The sequence below is a fragment of the Erythrolamprus reginae genome, chromosome 3, assembly GCF_031021105.1.
Source record: "Erythrolamprus reginae isolate rEryReg1 chromosome 3, rEryReg1.hap1, whole genome shotgun sequence".
Taxonomy (NCBI): domain Eukaryota; kingdom Metazoa; phylum Chordata; class Lepidosauria; order Squamata; family Dipsadidae; genus Erythrolamprus; species Erythrolamprus reginae.
In genome coordinates, this window is record NC_091952.1 from 83,116,714 (window position 1) to 83,136,213 (window position 19,500).

Sequence of the window (19,500 nt, forward strand, 5' to 3'; positions counted from 1 at the left end):
CAGAACTAGAAAAGATGGGAAGGAAGGTAACTTACCTGGGCTTTAGAAATAGATTGACTAAGGTATCTAGCCCAATAGTTATACTGTAGACAACACTTTTCCTGTAGGGTTAAAGACAATAAAGCACATTGTTTCACAATTTTATTCTTCTGAAATAGGAATATACTGTGGCTGACTAAAGATTAAAGGATTTTTAAAACCCAAAGACCAGTGAGGATGAGATAACCCTTTTATGACAGACAGCCACTCTAGACCCTCAAAAGCTAATGTGGGCTATTTATGCAAATAATACACATTTATTAATTTCAAATATCAGTTACTGCAAAAACAATAGAACAAAGAAAGTAAAAGGAGTAAAATATATCCACAACTATAGAATTACACACTTTGGGGTCAATTGTTTCCTTGCTTTCACTTCACTTGTGTGACTTCAATTATTAGTGACTACAATATCAGTGATAACATGGTTGGAGTCTAAAAGATTTACTTAATATACATCTGTCGCTTCTCAGAAACATTATAAAGCAATGATCTTTAATCCTTGCATAGGCTGTAATAAAAATTGAGGTAAAACAACCCATTGGATGGTTTCAATTTCTCCAGAGTCACATGTGCAATTAATGTGCAGTAGAAACACTGATTGGAACCCATGGTCCTTTGCCCTTTCTCAGACTATAGAAAGATATGAGGAAATTTACAGGAGAAGGTGGGAGCATCCCAGTCTTGTTTTGATGTTTGGGATGTTTTGAGCATCCCAGTCTTGAGTCTGAGTAGAGGTCACGTAGAAGCTGCAGGTATGACTCTTAAGAGTTTGCACAATTCCATTCACAGGATTGGATATGCTTATTTATTTTGTGAGTGCTGTTATTGTTTTAATCATATTTTTTTAAAAAATATTTAAACTGTTTTAGAATTGTAAGCTCACTTGGTTGAGTTGGCAGCTATAGAAATTTTGAATGAATGAATGAATGAATGAATGAATGAATGAATGAATGAATGAATGAATGACACTCCGGGATCCATTCAAAATTTGGGCAAGGGTCAAATGCAGTAATGGGTTGCTATGCAGTATGCGCCACACTGCGTACCGGTAGCAAAAATGGAGCTGTGCATGCAGTTCTGGATGACCAGTGAGCATGCACGCATGTCTTCTTCTTCTTCTTCTTCTTCTTCTTCTTCTTCTTCTTCTTCTTCTTCTTCTTCTTCCTCCTCCTCTTCCTCTTCCTCTTCCTTTTCATTTCCCATCATTGTACATTCTGAGTATTCTTTATATTTCAACTTTGTTTCTGTTTCCTTATCCGCCCTAATTTCCAAAAGATAAGTTTTATGTCTTTGTGGATATATTTTAACATCTCAGTTAGTTCTTCATACATATACACCTCCATATTATCAAATTTAAGATTCTATTTTTAGTTGACACTTAAATTCAATGTCTTATTTATTTAAATGTTCTAATCTCCAATTTTACTCTATTCCATTCCAGTTTAAAATCTTGTTATCTTCTGTCACCAAAACAAGTCAAAGTCCACCATAGCACAACACCCACCCCTTTTCAATTTTTTCAAGTTCCAAGTTATCTTCTTCAGCTCAAGGCCAAGGTCAAGGTCCAGCTATCTGCCTTTCCACAAACTATTGCAATGTGTTCTTTTAGCCAGCAGATGACGATGTTGATTTTAACATAACAAGCCAGTTCTTTTACAAAGATCATCAAAATGTTTTAAATCCACATAAAAGATTTTTCCAAATCCATTACAGTGATCCCTCGATTTTCACGGTTTCGATCTTCGCGAAATGGCTATACCACGGTTTTTCAAAAAATAATAATTTAAAAATAGTCCGCGGTTTTTTTTCTATACCACGGTTTTTCCCACCCGATGATGTCATACGTCATCACCAAACTTACGCGGCAAGTAGCTGGATGGGGAACTTCCCCACCTTTAATTGTACCCACGGTGGGGGTTTTCTAAAAAAACTTTCTTTCAGGTGTTTTCCGAAAAACACCCCTAAAACTTTGATCTGTTGATTATACAGCCCGGCTCTCCAAACCCTACTTCTCCGGTCCGGTCTCAGCCCTGTTGGTGAACTCGACTCAGCCGATCTGCCACCCGGGAAGCTTCGCGCTCTCCTCCGAACAGAGGCGCCCGCAAGGCAGTGGGAACTGAGTCAAACAGCCCCGCGGATCAGGAGTTGCGGGGATGGGAAGGGGGGGAGGAAGAAAGGTGCGTTTGCGTGCGTGTGTGTTGGGGGGGGAGCAGGCAATCGCGGGGTCTCTTGTTGCCCCTTCCTCTTCTTCCCAAGAAAGAAAATACACAGCCCCACTCGCTCAAAAAGCCCAGATGCTCGGAGAGAGGAAGGGAGGGTGGAATAAATGAAGGCTGGCGTTCTCAACCGAATGAAAGAAAAGGAGGAAAAGTCGCTAAGAAGAGGCGATCCCAGCGGCGGTGAAAACAAAATCCGGAGGAACTTGCGGCAATTCCTGCCCTTCGGCGCTGCACCGATCTTTTTTTTTCCAAACCGTGTTTGTGCAGAAAGAAACGCCGGGGGCTCTTCTTTGAATGCTCTCGGCTGCCCAAACTGCCCTGCCCACTTTTGTCGCTCCCCGCCTCCAACTTCAAGCCCTTGCGTGCCAATGGAAAAAGGGCGCGCATGTGCAGATGGTGTTTTTACTTCCGCACCGCTACTTCGTGGAAAATCGATTTTCGCGGGAGGTCTTGGAACGTAACCCCCACGAAAATCGAGGGAACACTGTATTCTTTTCCAAGGACTTTGACCTTTGTATCTGCTGATCTTTTTGGCCAACTATTTACTGCTTTATTATTTCCAGTGCTTCCTTTGTCTTCCTTGTTTCCAAGTGATATCTCTTGATCAGGTATCCTTGGGTCTTCTTGATCTTCAGCTTCATTTTTTCATCTGCTGTTTGATAATGATAGTTTCCAAGGACAGATCTGATTCCAAGCCTAACAGAGGGTGATCCATGCAATGTCTGTTCTGAATATCCATCAAAGAACGGGAAAATTAAAGTAATTTAAACCTATATTTTCTTTAATTTTGTTTCCCATCTGAGAAAACAAAATAATGATGACTCATCTGATGGAGCAGTTACATATAAGAGAAAAATGTTCCTTTGGATTTTATATTTGCATCTTTTGTAAGCTTTTCAATGAAAAGGAAACCAATGATTTCTGAAGGGCATTAGATTTGGGAAGATTCATGCCTTATGTCAGTGATCACAAAAGGTATTTCTTGAAGAGGGATCGAATCAAGATCACGTAAAGTGTCAATACCAATTTATATGGTCTTGGTAAGGCCACAGTTGGAATACTTCATTAACTTTTAGTCACCACAATGCAAATAGGATATTGAGACTCTACAAAAAGTGCAGAGAAGAGTGACAAAGATGATTAGGGGACTGGAGGCTAAAACATATGAAGAACGGTTGCAGGAACTGGGCATGGCTAGTTTAATGAAAAGAAGGACCAAGGGAGACATGATAGCAGTATTCCAATATCTTAGGGGTTGCCACAAAGAAGAAGGAGTCTACCTATTCTCCAAAGCACCTGAGGATAGAACAAGAAGCAATGGATGGAAACTAAACAAGGAGAGAAGTAACTTAGAACTAAGGAGAAATTTCCTGACAGTCAGAACAGTTGATCAGTGGAACAGCTTGCCTCCAGAAGTTGTGAATGCCTCAACCCTGGAAATTTTTAAGCAGATGTTAGATAACCATCTGTCTGAAGTAGTGTAAGGTTTCCTGCCTAAGCAGGAGGTTGGACTAAAAGATCCCTTTTAGTCCAACCAGGACTAAAGATCCCTTTTAGTCCAACAAGGTCCCTTCCAATTCTGTTGTTGTTGTTGTTGCTGCTGCTGCTGCTGCTGCTGCTGTTATTATTATTATTATTATTATTATTATTATTATTATTATTATTATTAGAATACACTAAGCTGCTTTTGGACCTTGCCATTCATATATCCTGGCAGGATTTAAACTATAGTAGAAATCCAAAAGACTTATTCCAGCGTTTCTAATTTTGGCAGAATCATGTTCCAGCTAGCTCATAGCCATCAACTAAGATACTGAGGTATCTGAAGCCAGGAAAGAGACCTATCAAAAGAGATCCGGTATGAAAAATTTCCTGATAGTGAAAACAGTTAATCAGTGGAATGACTTTTGCCTTCAGAAGTTGTAGGTGCCCCATCACTGGAGGTTTTAAAGAAGAAATTGGACAGTCATTGTCCGAAATGGTATTAGGGCCATGATGGCGAACCTATGGCAGGTGTGCCACCTGTGGCATGCGGAGCCATATGGGAGGGCATGCGAGACTTTTCTATGTTTCAGCTCCAGCGCACATATGCGTGCTCACCAGTTGATTTTCGGCCTTGGGAAAGGCCGTTTCATCCTCCGGACGCTCCAGGGAATCTTCCCTGAAGCTCCTGAGGCAAAAAATTCCCTGAAGCTCCTGAGGCAAAAAATTCCCTGAAGCTCCTGAGGCAAAAAAATTCCCTGAAGCTCCTGAGGCAAAAAAATTCCCTGAAGCTCCTGAGGCAAAAAATTCCCTGAAGCTCTGGAGGCAAAAAAATTCCCTGAAGCTCCTGAGGCAAAAAAAATCCCCCAACGGACAAACTGGAAGTTCGGAAAAATGCCCGTTCAGTTTGCTCATTTGGGCATTTCCCCCCCTGCCAACAGTGGTGGGTTCATACCAGCGTGGTCCGGAGAGCCTCACTGGTATGAACTCACTGATTTTTGGTGGTTTTTCCCAGTGTCTCTGTGTGGAAAAAGCCCTCAGCTGTGCTTCAGATGAAAAATAAAGGTCAGCATTAAGAAAGGGGGGTGGCAGGCGGGCTTCCTCCAACACAGAGATGCCAGGAAAAATAATTGCCAAAAATCAGTGGGTTCATGCCGATGACGCTCTTTGGACCATACTGGTATGAACCTACCACTGCCTACCAGGCTTCAGAAAGCCCCGTGAGCATTGGTGAGGGAGAGAGTAGGGGCGTGAGCATGTGCGTGCATGCTAGCGCGCGCGCACACACACACACACACACACACACACACACACACACACACACACCCTTTTGGCACTCAAACCAAAACAGATTAGCCATCTCTGGTATAGGGTCTCCTGCTTGAGCAGGAGGTTATTATTATTATTATTATTATTATTATTATTATTATTATTATTATTATTATTATTATTGTTATTGTTATTGTTGTTGTTGTTGTTGTTTTGTTGTTGTTGTTGTTTTGTTATTGTTATTATTATTATTATTATTGTTATTATTATTATTATTATTATTATTATTATTATTATTAATTAGATTTGTATGCCGCCTCTCTCCGAGGACTCGGGGTGGCTCACAGCATGTACAAAAAAACAGAAAACAATAATAGCAATCCAATTAATACATTAAAAAAAACAACCTTAAAATTCTAATTTAAAAAAACTATCAATATCATTCATTCAACAGTCAAACTAAAGCATTCATTGGTCAGGGGGGGAAGATCTAAGGAGCTCCAGACCTGGTGGCAAAGATGAGTTTTTAAACTCTTTCAGAAGACGAGGATGGTGGGGGCAGTACGAATGTCTGGGGGGGGGGTGCTGGTTTCAGAGGGTCGGGCCCCCCACAGAGAAGGCTCTTTCCCTAGGTCCCGCCAGCCGATATTGTTTGGTTGACGGGACTCTAAGGAGGCCAACTATGTGGGACCTCACCAGTCGCTGGGATTCATGTGGCAGAAGGCGGTCTCAGAGGTTGGACTAGAAGATCTCCACGGTCCCTTTCAACTCTGTTATTCTGTTTAAGTTGGATCCCTTTGTAATTGCAGAGCTCAAATGTCTAAGTCAGGAGTCCCGAAACTGTTCAGCTCACCACCCTTTGCATTGGTGCTGATGTATACTATTCAAAAAAATAAAGGGAACGCTCAAATAACACATCCTAGATCTGAATGAATGAAATATTCTCATTGAATACTTTGTTCTGTAGGAAGTTGAATGTGCACAACAGCATGTGAAATTGATTGTCAATCAGTGTTGCTTCCTAAGTGGGTTGTTTGATTTCACAGAAGTTTGATTTACTTGGAGTTATATTGTGTTGTTTAAATGTTCCCTTTATTTTTTTTGAGCAGTGTATATTGAGCATGTGGGAGAACACTGGTCTAAACTCTTATTCAAATACCACTAAGGTAACTGTAAATGGAGGAAATAACTTTACCCCAGTTTGCAAAGAAAAAGATAGGATAACACTTTAAAAAATTTAAAAGTGCAGTACTTTCTTGAGCTCCAAAGATTCAAGATGTTTCCAAATGTTTCAGAACCGAATAAGGCACACGTTTGGCAACTGATAGTAGAGATGGTAGCTTTTTAAAAATGCTTGTTAATTTAACAAGATAGTAGCTTAAGTGGGCTTTTGGCTTCATGTAAACTGTCAGAATAGAATTCTACTGTTGAAAAGGAAATTATAACGATTGCCTCACAACATGCCTGTCAACAGCCTTGTTTAGTTGTCTTTATGTATCTTTAGGATACCTTTTATATAAATGGCAAAGTGGATGAGCTACTTTTTTTTGCTTATCTATAATTGTTTCAGTAGAATAGAAGTTTCCTCCATACCCCTTTAAAAAGTTTTCATAAACTAATCTCTGACATCTGGATCTGCTGCCATCTAGTGGTCCAACAAAAATTCTACAAGTCAAACTTTTCTAGACTAGAAACTACAGTACTGTATTTGTAAACATAAATGCCAAGATGGGTGACATACAAGATAGATAGATAGATAGATAGATAGATAGATAGATAGATAGATAGATAGATAGATAGATAGATAGATAGATAGATAGATAGATAGATAGATAGATAGATAGATAGATAGATAGATATAGATGATAGATAGATAGAGATAGATAGATGATAGATAGATGATTGATAGATTGATAGATTGATAGATTGATAGATTGATAGATTGATAGATTGATAGATTGATAGATTGATAGATAGATTAGATTAGATAGATAGATAGATAGATAGATAGATAGATAGATAGAGATAGATGACAGACAGACAGACAAATAGATAAACAGGAGAGCGAGTGAGAGTGTTTATAGCAAAGAAGGTAACATTTTAAAAGGAAATTGAAGCAATTGTCACATTTCAAAAAGATATGCCTATTTTTTAATAAAGAGGGCAAGATGACCCTTTTAATCAGTGGTTTTCAAACCTTTCTAATGCCACAATCCTTTAATACAGTTCTTAATGTTGTGGTGATCCCCAACCATAAATCTAGCACCAATTCTCCCAACAGAGCTTTAAGCTGATTGGCAGGAAGGCTAGAGAGAAACCCCCCCTGTAAACGCCTGATAGGGCTGATTGTAAAAATATGTTCCAAGGTGCCAAAATAGAAGCTTTAGCTCCTAACTGTGAGAAATTTGCATTTTCCCATGGTCTTAAGCAATTCCTGTGAAATGGTCGTTCGACCCCCCAAAGGGTTCCTGACCCCTGGGGTGAGAACCACTGCTTTTCAAGTAAGTTTCTTTAGAAGAAGCAGAAGACAAATTGGGATATAGATCCAATTCTGTCATTCAGCAGGATGTACCAACCTCCTTCAGCTAATACCTTGCAGAGAGTGATGATGTCTCAATTATGCATCGAGGTTTCTTTAAGCATTCGGCATAGCAACAAAATCTCCTTAGGCTTTGCTTTATGCAGAGTGCTTTGCCACTTGGTTAATAATACCCAAATAGCTATTAATCCAAATACTTGGCAGAGGAGACATAGAGTCCATTTGCTACACTTATTTGTGATTTTTCTTTGAAACTTGGGAAAAAGAAGTATTGGCCAATAATGATTCAGAACACAGGAAGCAAATTTTAGGTTTAAAAAAATCAGGACAACTGGAGATCTCTTTATGAATTCTTTGCATTCAGAGATCATTGATCATGATGAGATCTATTAGTTAACGACAAAAGCTGCAAAATGGCTTTTCTCCTCCCTCCCTTTGCTGCTCACTTCTTTCTCTTTTTGTGCATTGTAAGGATGCTAGAATTTTCAGCAGAAAATATAATCAACAGGCACTTAACATTGCTTTTGTTTGCTATCCAAATGTAATTTTATTATTTTAGTATATTCACTTTTAATGCATAGTTGGGCTTGGGCACTAGATTTGCTGTCCCACAACTTGAAGCTTTCCCCACCTCCCAAAATAAAAATTGTCATACTACCAACTGCTTTTTAAAATACGTGTTGCTTATCTAACTTCATAGAATGCCATTCAGCATATTTGCACAATAATTTCCAGGCACCTGTAAACGGCACACTCAGTTATCTGAATGCTCATTATCCTACATTTTCATTGAGCTCCAGGGTCTAAGATCAGGATATACTATTTCTGTTGTACATTAGTCAAGGACTGGAGCGTAATTCTCTTGCAATGCAGGAAGGAATAGCTACTCACATGAAAGTGAATTAGACAGATTAGTTTCTCTGGAAATTTCCCCCTCCCCAAAAAACCAACCAATGTCTAGTTATTACTTTTTAGGTTCCCGAATTAAGGAATCCATTGTTTTGTATATGGAGCAAAGAGTAGAAAACTACACGAGGGGCTATTGTTACATCTATTCATATCCAACGCCAGGCTCATTGCAGAAAATCACCATCATCATCACCATTTCCATTTCTTAATAAACCCTCTCCTGTGGGAGATGCATTGGCTGCCAATTTGCTTCCGGGTGCAATTCAAGGTGCTGGTTGTTACTTTTAAAGCCCTTCATGGCTTGGGACAGGTTATCTGAGGGACTGTCTCTTGCTGGTCACATTTACCCAACCCATCAGAGCGGAGAGGCAGAGAATGCTGCAGGTCCCATCCCCTAGGGAGATACACCTGGTGGGACCCAGAAGAAGGGCCTTCTCCATGGTGGCTCCCTCTCTCTGGAACATCATTCCCCCAGATATTAGAATGGCCCCCTCTCTAACACTCTTCCGGATGGTGCTGAAAACCTGGTTCTGCCAGTGGGCCTGGGGAACCCAGAGTGGGTTGGAGCCGATATTGGGCTGCCCTGGGTACGCCTGGGATAGCCGATCCATTAGCAAAAACAGTGATGTGTGCACATCTGTGTGTCCCCACTGCACCTCCACGCACCCCTGAGCGAGAATTTGCTTCTGTGCATGTGCGGAAGCAAAGAAATTGGTGAAAATGGCCATTTTTGGTGATTTTGGGGCTTTCTTTGCTACTGTGCATGCACGGAAGCAAAGAAATCAGCTAAAATAGCCAAACTCTTGGGCGTGCGAATGTCCTTGTATGAGATTTCTTTGCAATTTTCTCTGATTTCTTTACTTCAGTGCATGCGCAGAAGCAAATTCTCCTGTAGAGGTATGCACGCCCCCCCCCCACCGCCCATACGTGCACCCCGCCAACCTCCAGGACCAATCTGATAGGGAAAAGTAAGTGCAGCCCTTCACTGGTTGGAGCCTATTAAATGGCTTGTGTGATCTGCTGTCGCCGGGGCAGGTGTGTGTGATTTGATTATATTATATTAATTTATTTGATTTTTTTTAAAATTACTGTTATTGTTTTAAATGAGGTTTTATATTTTGTAAGCCGCCTTGAGTCGCCATGTGCGAACAGGCAGCAATATAAATTCAATGAATGAATGAATGAATGAATGAATGAATGACAAATCTCTCACCCAATTTGTAATTGTACTGTTTTATATAAATACAGTGGTACCTCTAGGTAAGAATGCCACTACTTAAGAACTTTTCTAGATAAGAACCAGGTGTTCAAAAAATTTTTACCTCTACTTAAGAACCATTTTTTACTTAAGAAACAGAGCCTGGAAAAATTTCCCAGGAAATAAGAGAGTGGCATGAAGGACTGGCCAGTTTCCTGCCATTCTCCCTTTAATCCTGGCCATCTGGGCTGCCAGAGGAGCCTTTTGGTGGCGCTTAAGGAGGCTTTGGCAGTCCAGAGCGAACGAAGCATTTTCCTTTCTCTGGGCGCTTGGAGAGGGAATAAACCTCTGCCAGAACCCAGAGAAAAGAAACGCTCCCTTCACTCTGGGCAGCCTTGGAGTTACCACAGTGAAGGAAAGGCGCTGGCTACAAAGCGAGTTAGTGAGACGAGAGGGGAGCCCTTCAGCATAGGAAGTAAGAAGCAACAGGTAGCATCAGTTTATGGGAGGCAGTGTATGGGAGGCAGCCTCGCGCCAGGTGTATTGGAGGTGCATGCTCCTCCTCGCAGCCTCAGAGTCCCTCTTTTTTTTTAAGCCTCAAAGTTTTCAAATTTTTTGATTCCCCTCACCTCACTTCTTCCTTCGACAGTGACTATCCTCTTCCTCTTCTTCCTCCTCCTCCTCCCACCCAAATTCCGAGCTTTTATTTCTTTCCTAATGGGTTTGCACGCATTATTTGCTTTTACATTTATTCCTATGGGAAAAATTGCTTCTACTTAAGAACGTTTCTACTTAAAAACCTGGTCACGGAACGAATTAAGTTCTTAAGCAGAGGTACCACTGTATTGGTCTTGCTGCCAAACCTGCCTAGAAAGCCAGCAACCCTCATCAAGGCTACAATTCCTAGAGTTCAATAAGAATTTCAGTTAATTTATAGCAGCATAAACATTAATTTCCATCCCAGATGAATAAGTAACATGGAATTAGGAAAAGCAATTAGGAAAAGCCAATCATTGTTGCCTATATTGTTAACAAAGTTAACAGAGTGGCACAAAAATTACATCATTCTGTTTATTTAAAAAGCTGGGGAAAATCACTGTGATTTTTAAAATAAAATTTGTATGAAATTAAATTAATTAAGTAAGAGTGTATGAAAGCGGCTAAGAAAATAATAACAATAAAAAAAAGATACTGATAACCAAAAGAAATAACAGTATATACCGATTGTATTTTTCACCAGAAAAAAATTTGATATCAGAAAAGACGTTTTATGTTTTTTCTCCTCACAAGAGAATACAAATGATACGGTATATATTATGTTGTTTGTTTATTGTTATAGTTAACATTGTTTATTGTATTTAAATAATTAATCAACTATTACTATTATTATAATTATAATTATTTTTGTTTGTATGTGTTTTGTTTTGTTTTGTTTTCTTTTGTTCTTTTCCTTCTGTTACGTTTTGTAAATGTGTATATGTATTTTAAATCAATAAAAAAAAATTTAACAAAAAGCTGGGGGGAAAAAGAAGGAAACTAAACTGCGTCGAAGTTTGCCTTTCATTAACCAGACTACCACATCTTTTCCCAACACAATATTAATATGGTTCATTCAGAGGTGGGTTCTTCCTGGTTCAGTTCTATGAAGTTGGTAATAACTTAGCGGCCTGGATCGCTGGAACTGGCAGCGATCCAGGCCTGCCATGTCCCTGAACCAGCTTTCTCAGCATTGCAATAGGCAGCATAGAAACATAGAAGTCTGACGGCAGAAAAAGACCTCATGGTCCATCTGGTCTGCCCTTATACTGTTTTCTGTATTCTATCTTAGGATGGATATATGTTTATCCCAGGCATCTTTAAATTCAGTTACTGTGGATTTATCCACCACGTCTGCTGGAAGTTTGTTCCATTTTGTTTTTTGTTTCTATGCATGCAAAAGCGTTTAGCTTTTTGGGGGTTTTAGCACTGCGCATTTGTGTGTGCCAAAGCACCCATGCACCCACGTGGCGTGTCAAGAACCTGAACTGACAGCAAGGAAAATCACAACCCACCCCTGGGTTATCACACTATTAGCCAGATGGTTGCGCTGAATTTTGCATTTTTTCCTATCTATTGAGTCCTTCCCAAAGTTGTGGGATAAGCAGATGCTGTTGTTTAATGGTGTTCTAGGTTACCAAAGGTTACTAAAGCCTTATTTATTTTATTCATTAAATATGAAACTCAGCAACTGAACATATTAAGATGTGTCATAAACCATACACTGGTGCTAATGGTTGATACAGGTTGCTACCAGCATCGTAGGTATTAACCAAGTATCTTTTTAAAGTATATGACGTTCTGAGTACAGTGTTCCCTCGACTTTCGCGGGAGATGCGTTCCGAGACCGCCCATGACAGTCGAATTTCCGCGAAGTAGAGATGCGGAAGTAAATACACTATTTTTGGCTATGAACAGTATCACAAGCCTTCCCTTAACACTTTAAACCCCTAAACTGCAATTTCTCATTCCCTTGGCAACCATTTAGATTATTACTCACCATGTTTATTTATTAAAGTTTATTTAAAAAAATATTTATTAAAGGCGGACGAAAGTTTGGCGATGACATATGACGTCATCGGGCAGGAAAAACCGTCGTATAGTGGAAAAAACAGCAAAGTATTTTTTAATTAATATTTTTGAAAAACCGTGGTATAGCCGTTTCGCGAAGTTCAAACCCGCGAAAATTAAGGGACCACTGTAGTGTAGTTTTCCACTAGTGTTATTGCAGGAAGCTACAATTTCTTGATGCATTTTGTAAAATTCTTGGATATAGTACCAAGTATTACATTTGATGGCCAGGTCATGATATTTCGTGATTTTTACCAGTTCTTTTTCTTCGACTCAGGCGTCTCCTGGTACCGCAGTATAAATAAATTGTACATTTAGGTTTTATACAACTGTGATATCTGGTGTGTTGTGTTCCAAATGATGATCCATCTGTATTCAAAAGTCCCACAACATTTTCACCTTCTCATTTGCAATAACTTTTTTGACTTTATGTTTCTATGACTTTTTGGATAGAGGTAAGTCATATTTTTTAATATGTCTCTCCTATATCTCCTATATCTTCACTTCTATCTCTTCTATCCATTATATCTCTTCTATCTTTTCTGCTATTATCTCTAGTTATATTTTACTCCTATATTTTCTCTTCTATGCTTTCTTTGATACATTCTACTTGTATATATCCTCTATAACCTTCATTGTGTATTATTGTGTATTGGACAAAACAAACAAATAAAATAAATAAATATTATTATTATTATTATTATCATCATCATCATCTCTTTTATTCATTAAACATGAAACTCAATTAACTGAACAAATACCACGACTTTTGTTAATGGTTGATATGGGTTGCTTGGTTGTATCAACCAAGTTTCTTAAAATATATGAAGTTCTGAGTAACGTAGTTATTTGCAGTTCTGCTGGTGTTATTGCAGGAAGCTGCAATTTATTGATGTGTTTTGTGAAATTCTTGGACATGGCACCAAGTGCCCCAATGACAATGGGTATCACTGTTACGTGTTTCATCCATAGCCATGTAATTTCAATGGCCAGGTTGCGATGTTTCGTAATTTTTCCCAGTTCTTTTTCTTTGACTCTGGCATCTCTTGATACAGCGATATCGATAAACTGTACTCTTCAGCCCTCGACAACCGTGATATTCTGTTCTGTTCCAAATGATGATCTATCTGTATTCAAAAGTCCCACAAAATCTTTACCATCTCGTTTTCAGTAACTTTTTCCATTTACTGCTCCCATGACTTTTCAGATACAGCTACATCATATTTTTTTACATAATGACCAGTGGACTACATTTAGCAACTTGATTATGTCTAACTTTGCAATCAGTTTGTGTGATTTTGCTGCACTCACATATTAAGTGCGAAACAGTTTCAACTTTCTCATTGCAAAGTCGGAAGTTTGGATTGTCAGTGGATTTTTGTATCATAATTATTTCTATTACTATTATTATTCTGAAAAGGTGACAGCTGGGGGGGCGGCGCTTCTCAGTGGCCTCCCGAACCCGAACGCTGAACCAGAACTTTTGCCGAACTTCCGGGTTCGGCATTCTGGAGAACGCTGAGAAGCGCCCCGGCTGTTTCAAAAGGTGACAGCTGGGCGGCGGCGCTTCTCGGCGGCCTTACAAACCCGAATGCCGAACCCGAACTTTGGACGAACTTCTGGTTCGGCCTTTGCGGCGGTGGGTTCGTAAGGCAAAAAAAGTTCGTAAGAAGAGACACAAAAATCCCGAACCCTGTGTTCGTATCTTGAAAAGTTCGTAAGACAAGGGGTTCGTATCACGAGGTACTACTGTACGTTGGATTTTGTATCACAATATCGCATTTAGGACTGTATGATGTATTTTATATGTTGTTGTTCTTCTTCTTCTTCTTCTTCTTCTTCTTCTTCTTCTTCTTATTATTATTATTATTATTATTATTATTATATAATTAAGCTAAGTAATTCTTTTCATGTGACCAGTGAACACTTTCTTTCTTCTAAAATGAATAATGGTTAGGAGGCAGGAAGAGGTATGCTGTGAGTCAGATCAAAACTTTAAAAACCCAGCTGTGATTAATAACATCCATAAAGTTAATGTCTTATTTGACCTGAGTTTCCATAGAGTGAACTACATCATCTATTGGAAGAAGAACATTATCATAATTTGCTTGAGTTTAAGCATGCAGGTGTGTGGGTGTGGGTGTGGGTGTGGCCTTCACACAAATCCACCATCACTTATGTGTCACCTCTCATTTGTTCTTTAACATCACTTGGAAGCTGTAGCTGGTCCAAAATGTGGCAGCATGAGTAATTGTGGGTAGCCTTTGGTACTTTCATGTGAGTCCTCCATTCCTTGAATTGAAGTCGGTATTGATTGCCTTTTCGAGGGCAATTCAAGGTGCTGATTGTCATCTATCTATAAAGCCCCTCATAGTTTACAGGTCTGGATATTTGCCAGAGTACCCATATCCTATAATTTTTTTCCTATTCAATAAGATCTGGATTGGCACATCCTGGATATTTTCAATAAAACAATATCATTTTAGGGGACTCTGGAGTTCTGCCTGATGGAGGGAACAGCATTCCTTCTAAGATCCATTCATCTGCCCATCCATCCATCCTCCAGGGTTTTTATTTGGGTGGCAAAAGTTCCTTTAAAAAAAAAAGGTAAATATTATTTTAAAAATTGCAAGTTTCCCAGAATCTTTTTGGAGTCAAATAGCCTTGAAACCAGTGTATGATTAAAAATAGCCTTCAACCCTATTATCCTATTTAAAAAATGACTTTGCGGGGAGTTACATGGCTTTGTTAGGAGTGAGGGGAACTGTTGTTTTGGACCTTTCTGTCCAAATGGGGCTGCTTATCATGTTCCCAATGAAGAAAAAATAGAGGGAAAATAAGCAAGCCTTGTTCATCAAACAAATCTGAATTCTGACTCAAGCTACAAATGACGAGGCTCAAATTATTCTACCTGTTTAGAGAAGACTCTGATGCTGTGTAAAAAGAAAAGAAAGGGACAAAGAAGAGAATGACCAGCAACTCTGTTACAGAAACAATGGGAACACTATTTAAAGGCCTAAGAGACTAGATTAGGGAACGGTCACCATGGAGAAAAATCTATCTAAGCCAAGTCTGTGAAACTCATGGCCAGCAGGTCGGACGTGCTGGCTATGCCCACGCCCGGTTTAGCAAAGGGGGAGAAATTCACAATAAGTCAGGTGATGCTACCGTGACAACACAAGCTTGACACCCCTGATCTAAGCAACCACTAAGAACTAGCTCTGACTTGATCAATACCTAATCAATTTATATATCAAAAACTCTGAAGAAAAAAGACAGGAAGCTAATGTGATCGAGATTGTCTTTCATTATTAAATAGATTTCACTGCCCCAACCCTCCTCACACCCACACAACAGGATAATATTATATGCTACAAACCAGTGTAACTACATGGATGCCATTGCTTTGAACCCTAGATCAGTGATGGTAAACCTTTTTTTCCTCGGGTGCCGAAAGAGCATGCTCGCATGCTATCGCGCATGCACGAGTGCCTACACCCATAATTCAATGCCCAGGGAGGAAGAAAACAGCTTCCTCCACCCTTCAGAGAGGGGCCCTCTGGAGGCCAGAAATGGCCTGTTTCCCAACTTATGGTGGGAAATATGAGCCAGTAGGCTTGTGTTTCGCCCTCCCTAGGCTCCAAAGGCTTCCCTGGACCCAGGGAGGGTAAAAACGCCCTCCCTTGTCCCCCAGGAGGCTCCCTGTAAGCCAAAAGCATCATGCCAGAGCCTCTGTGTGAGCTAAAAATCAGTTGGCCGCTACACACAGGCATATTGCAGCTGAGCTAGAGCAATGGCTCACATACCAGCAGATATGGCTCCATATGTCACCTGTGGCACCTCTGCAATAGGCTGGCCATCATTGCCCTGGAAAAGGGGATCAGGTAAGGTCATGTCCATTCACAGAGTTGAGCTATGTCCAATAGTTCATTTTAATAAATAGCCTTATTTGTAGTTACCTTTTAAGTTAAGGTGTTTCTTTTCCCACCCTCTTTGCTCATCATTTGACTTTACAACTTAAGATACCTGGATTAAGAATTTAGAAAGTGTCAGTTTTCTCAGACTGGCAAATGGTAATGTAGAAGTTTTAATAATGCATTGGAAAGAAAAGGCTGTGGCTTTACATTGAATGGGGGGAGAAATCCAGCAACTTTAATTTCATATCGGCTCTAAATCAGGAGTACCTTGGCGACTTTCAGACTTTCAGTTCCTAAAATTTCCCAGCCAGGCAGCCGTGTTTACTAGGCTCAATTCCCACCAGCTATCCTGGCTGGGAATTCTTGGATTTGAAGTCCACAAGTCTTAAAGTTGTCAAGGTTGGATACTTTTGCACCAAATGATGATTCCGACTAATCCAGTAAATCTCTAACAGCATTGAGTAGTGCTAATGGGAAAACTTATTTACTTAAGGATCCAAAGATGAAGATCCTGATATTATGGCTATTAATAATGACCTTGAAGCTTGCAGAATTCTCTTTGACATTTAAAGTGTAAGATACAAAATAAGAGTTAGATGAAAAATAGGTGGCAGGACACACCTGTACAAGTTCAGCGTACAAAGAGCCATTCACTTACCTTCAATTTAACAGCCCGATTTTATTACTGTTATCACCATTAAAAACCGAAAGGTAGAAATCTCTGCTGTCCCTAACCAAGAGATCACTTGGCAGTTCTTGATTTACCTTCAATCTATCACTGCCTTAAATTCATATATCCATAACATGTTTGCATTTTTGTCTCAAAAGCATTCATACAAGAATTAGACACACACTGAACGTCAGACTTATGCTTGCACTAGCTCTGCTTTCACACTCATTCATGGAAAATCACTCCCCTCGTTTGCTTCTAAAGCTCCAATCAATCAGTCCCCTTGCAAGAAGTGCAGCAACAGCAAATGAAACAATCCATTTGTACTGCATTTCTGCTTGTATATCTCTTTTGCTGTCTAATGTGTAAGAGAGCTGTAGAAGTTGGAATGAATCGTTTTAGTTTGATAGTACATAGAGAAAAGCCAGTGAACCTACTTGAATCTTACCTGAGCAAGGAAACCAGTAATGGACTCCTGCCCCCATGGGAGGGGGATGCAGTGGGGATAGTAAGTTTATGCCCTATTTATTGAATACTATTTTATTGTCCTTTCTTCTCTAGTACCTTGGTATGATCCTTAATTATTTTTAAAATAGGAAATAATTAAATAGTCGGTTTTCAAAACTACTCAAAATTTCTGCTACTGGTTTTCCAGAATCCCTGAGAACCTGCCGAATCTCATCCCTTATCTTTTCTCAGATTAACATAATTTAAAAGCTAGGCTCATTTCTGTAGGTATAATTGGCCCATCCCAGCGTTGCTGTGCTAAGAGACCTAAATCACTTGGTCCCTGTAGCCACTAAATGTTCATAAATTCTGCTTAGCCTTTGCAAATCCACACAGAACCTTAAACTATCATGTGGTTCAATTGTTGGGCCCACAGTGTGATGTCATTATGTCTTATTAACAATCAAAGCATTAAACAGTCCTGATTTGACTTTGTGTGAGCCCAGTCTCTTCCAAAGCTAGCTGCTTTTGGGATGAATAATGGCCCAGACACTCTTTGAAAATAATTGAGGTACTTTGTGAGTAAAGCATCTATTTAAGTAGCCATACTTTTTTTTTTGAAACTGCTGTACAAGACTGAGTAAAAGAAGTGTTGTGCTTTTAGAACTGCATTAACCTAATTATTGAAGAGTTATTTCATAATACTCTTATGTCATGATCTTGTAGAATGCCTGGTTTACTTTGTCCTTTTGCTCTTGCATCTACGAATGCAACTTCTAAGCCTATTTTTGTATTGCTGTGCTGATCTCAAAGGCATTGTTCCAACTCTGTTTTGGAACAATGCTCTAACTCTGATTCTACCCTATCTTTCAGCCCAACCAGTTCTAATAGTTAACCATTGTGCTACATGTATTTTATACCCCCACCTGCTTCAATAGCACTGCATAGCATTCAGTGCCATTACAAAAACTTCTGAAAATGCATAATTGAAAATAATCACAGCCTAAACATGTGCTTAACAACATATGATTTGGAATTGTTTTGAAAGGATTCAGGATGTTTGAATTTGGTGAAAATCCATGGGGATTTTTTTTAAAAAAAATATATTTATTAATTTTTTCCTTTTTTTAAGAAAAAAGTACATAGTCATATTTACAGATGAATCTACATCGTATATACATTCCTATCGACATTGTCTTCAAATTACTTTTAGATTTCTTGATGTTTTATTCCAATGCTTCTTTTAAGTTTCTTTTTTTTGTCCATTGGTACCATTTTGTCCAGGTTTCATAATAGTCTGATTCTTTTCGATTATTAAGTTCCATTGTCAATCTGTCCATCTCTGCACAGTTGTATATTTTCTTGATAATCTCATTGTCTTCAGGTATTTGCGGATTTTTCCAGTTCTGTGCAAATACAATCCTTGCAGCTGTTGTAATATGCAAGGTTAAATATTTTACATTTTTAGAATAGTTACCTCTCATAATACCCAATAGAAAAAATTCTGGCGTATATTCTATTTTTGTATTTGTTATTTGACACAACCAATTATTTATTTTTTCCCAGTATTTTCTTGTCTCTGGATTTTTTTTTTACCAGAATAGACAAAACGTTGAATATTACTTTTCAAGATTAAATCTATTACTCTTACCGTGTATTCTGCATCACAACAGAAGAAGAGGATTATTATAATGTGCGACCAGAGGAAATACAAATGTCTTAAGAGCTGTGGTGGCCCTGTGGTTAAAATGTAGCATTGCAGGAGTTCAATCTTGATCAGCTCAAGGTTGACTGAGCCTTCCATCCTTCTGAGGTCGGAAAAATGAGGACTCATATTGTTGGGAGCAATATGCTGACTCTGTAAACCACTCAGAGGGCTGTAAAGTACTATGGAGTAATATATCATTCTAAGTGCTGTTGCTATTATATTTTCCTGCTCATCTGAGCCCATGGCAAGTACAAAGTGAAGGAAAGTTTTCTCTGCCTTAGTTGTCAGCACATGATTCGTAACTCACATTCAGCTGCCAAAATGCTTTGGAAATGGTCAAAGCCAGTAAATGGCACTAGATCAGGGGTGTCAAATTGGTGGCCTGGATGCGTCACGTGCTAGCCATGGCCGATTTAGCAAAGGGGGGAAAAATTGTGATATGTCATGTGATGACTCCGTAATGAGTTTGACGTCCCTGCATTAGATGACCGTA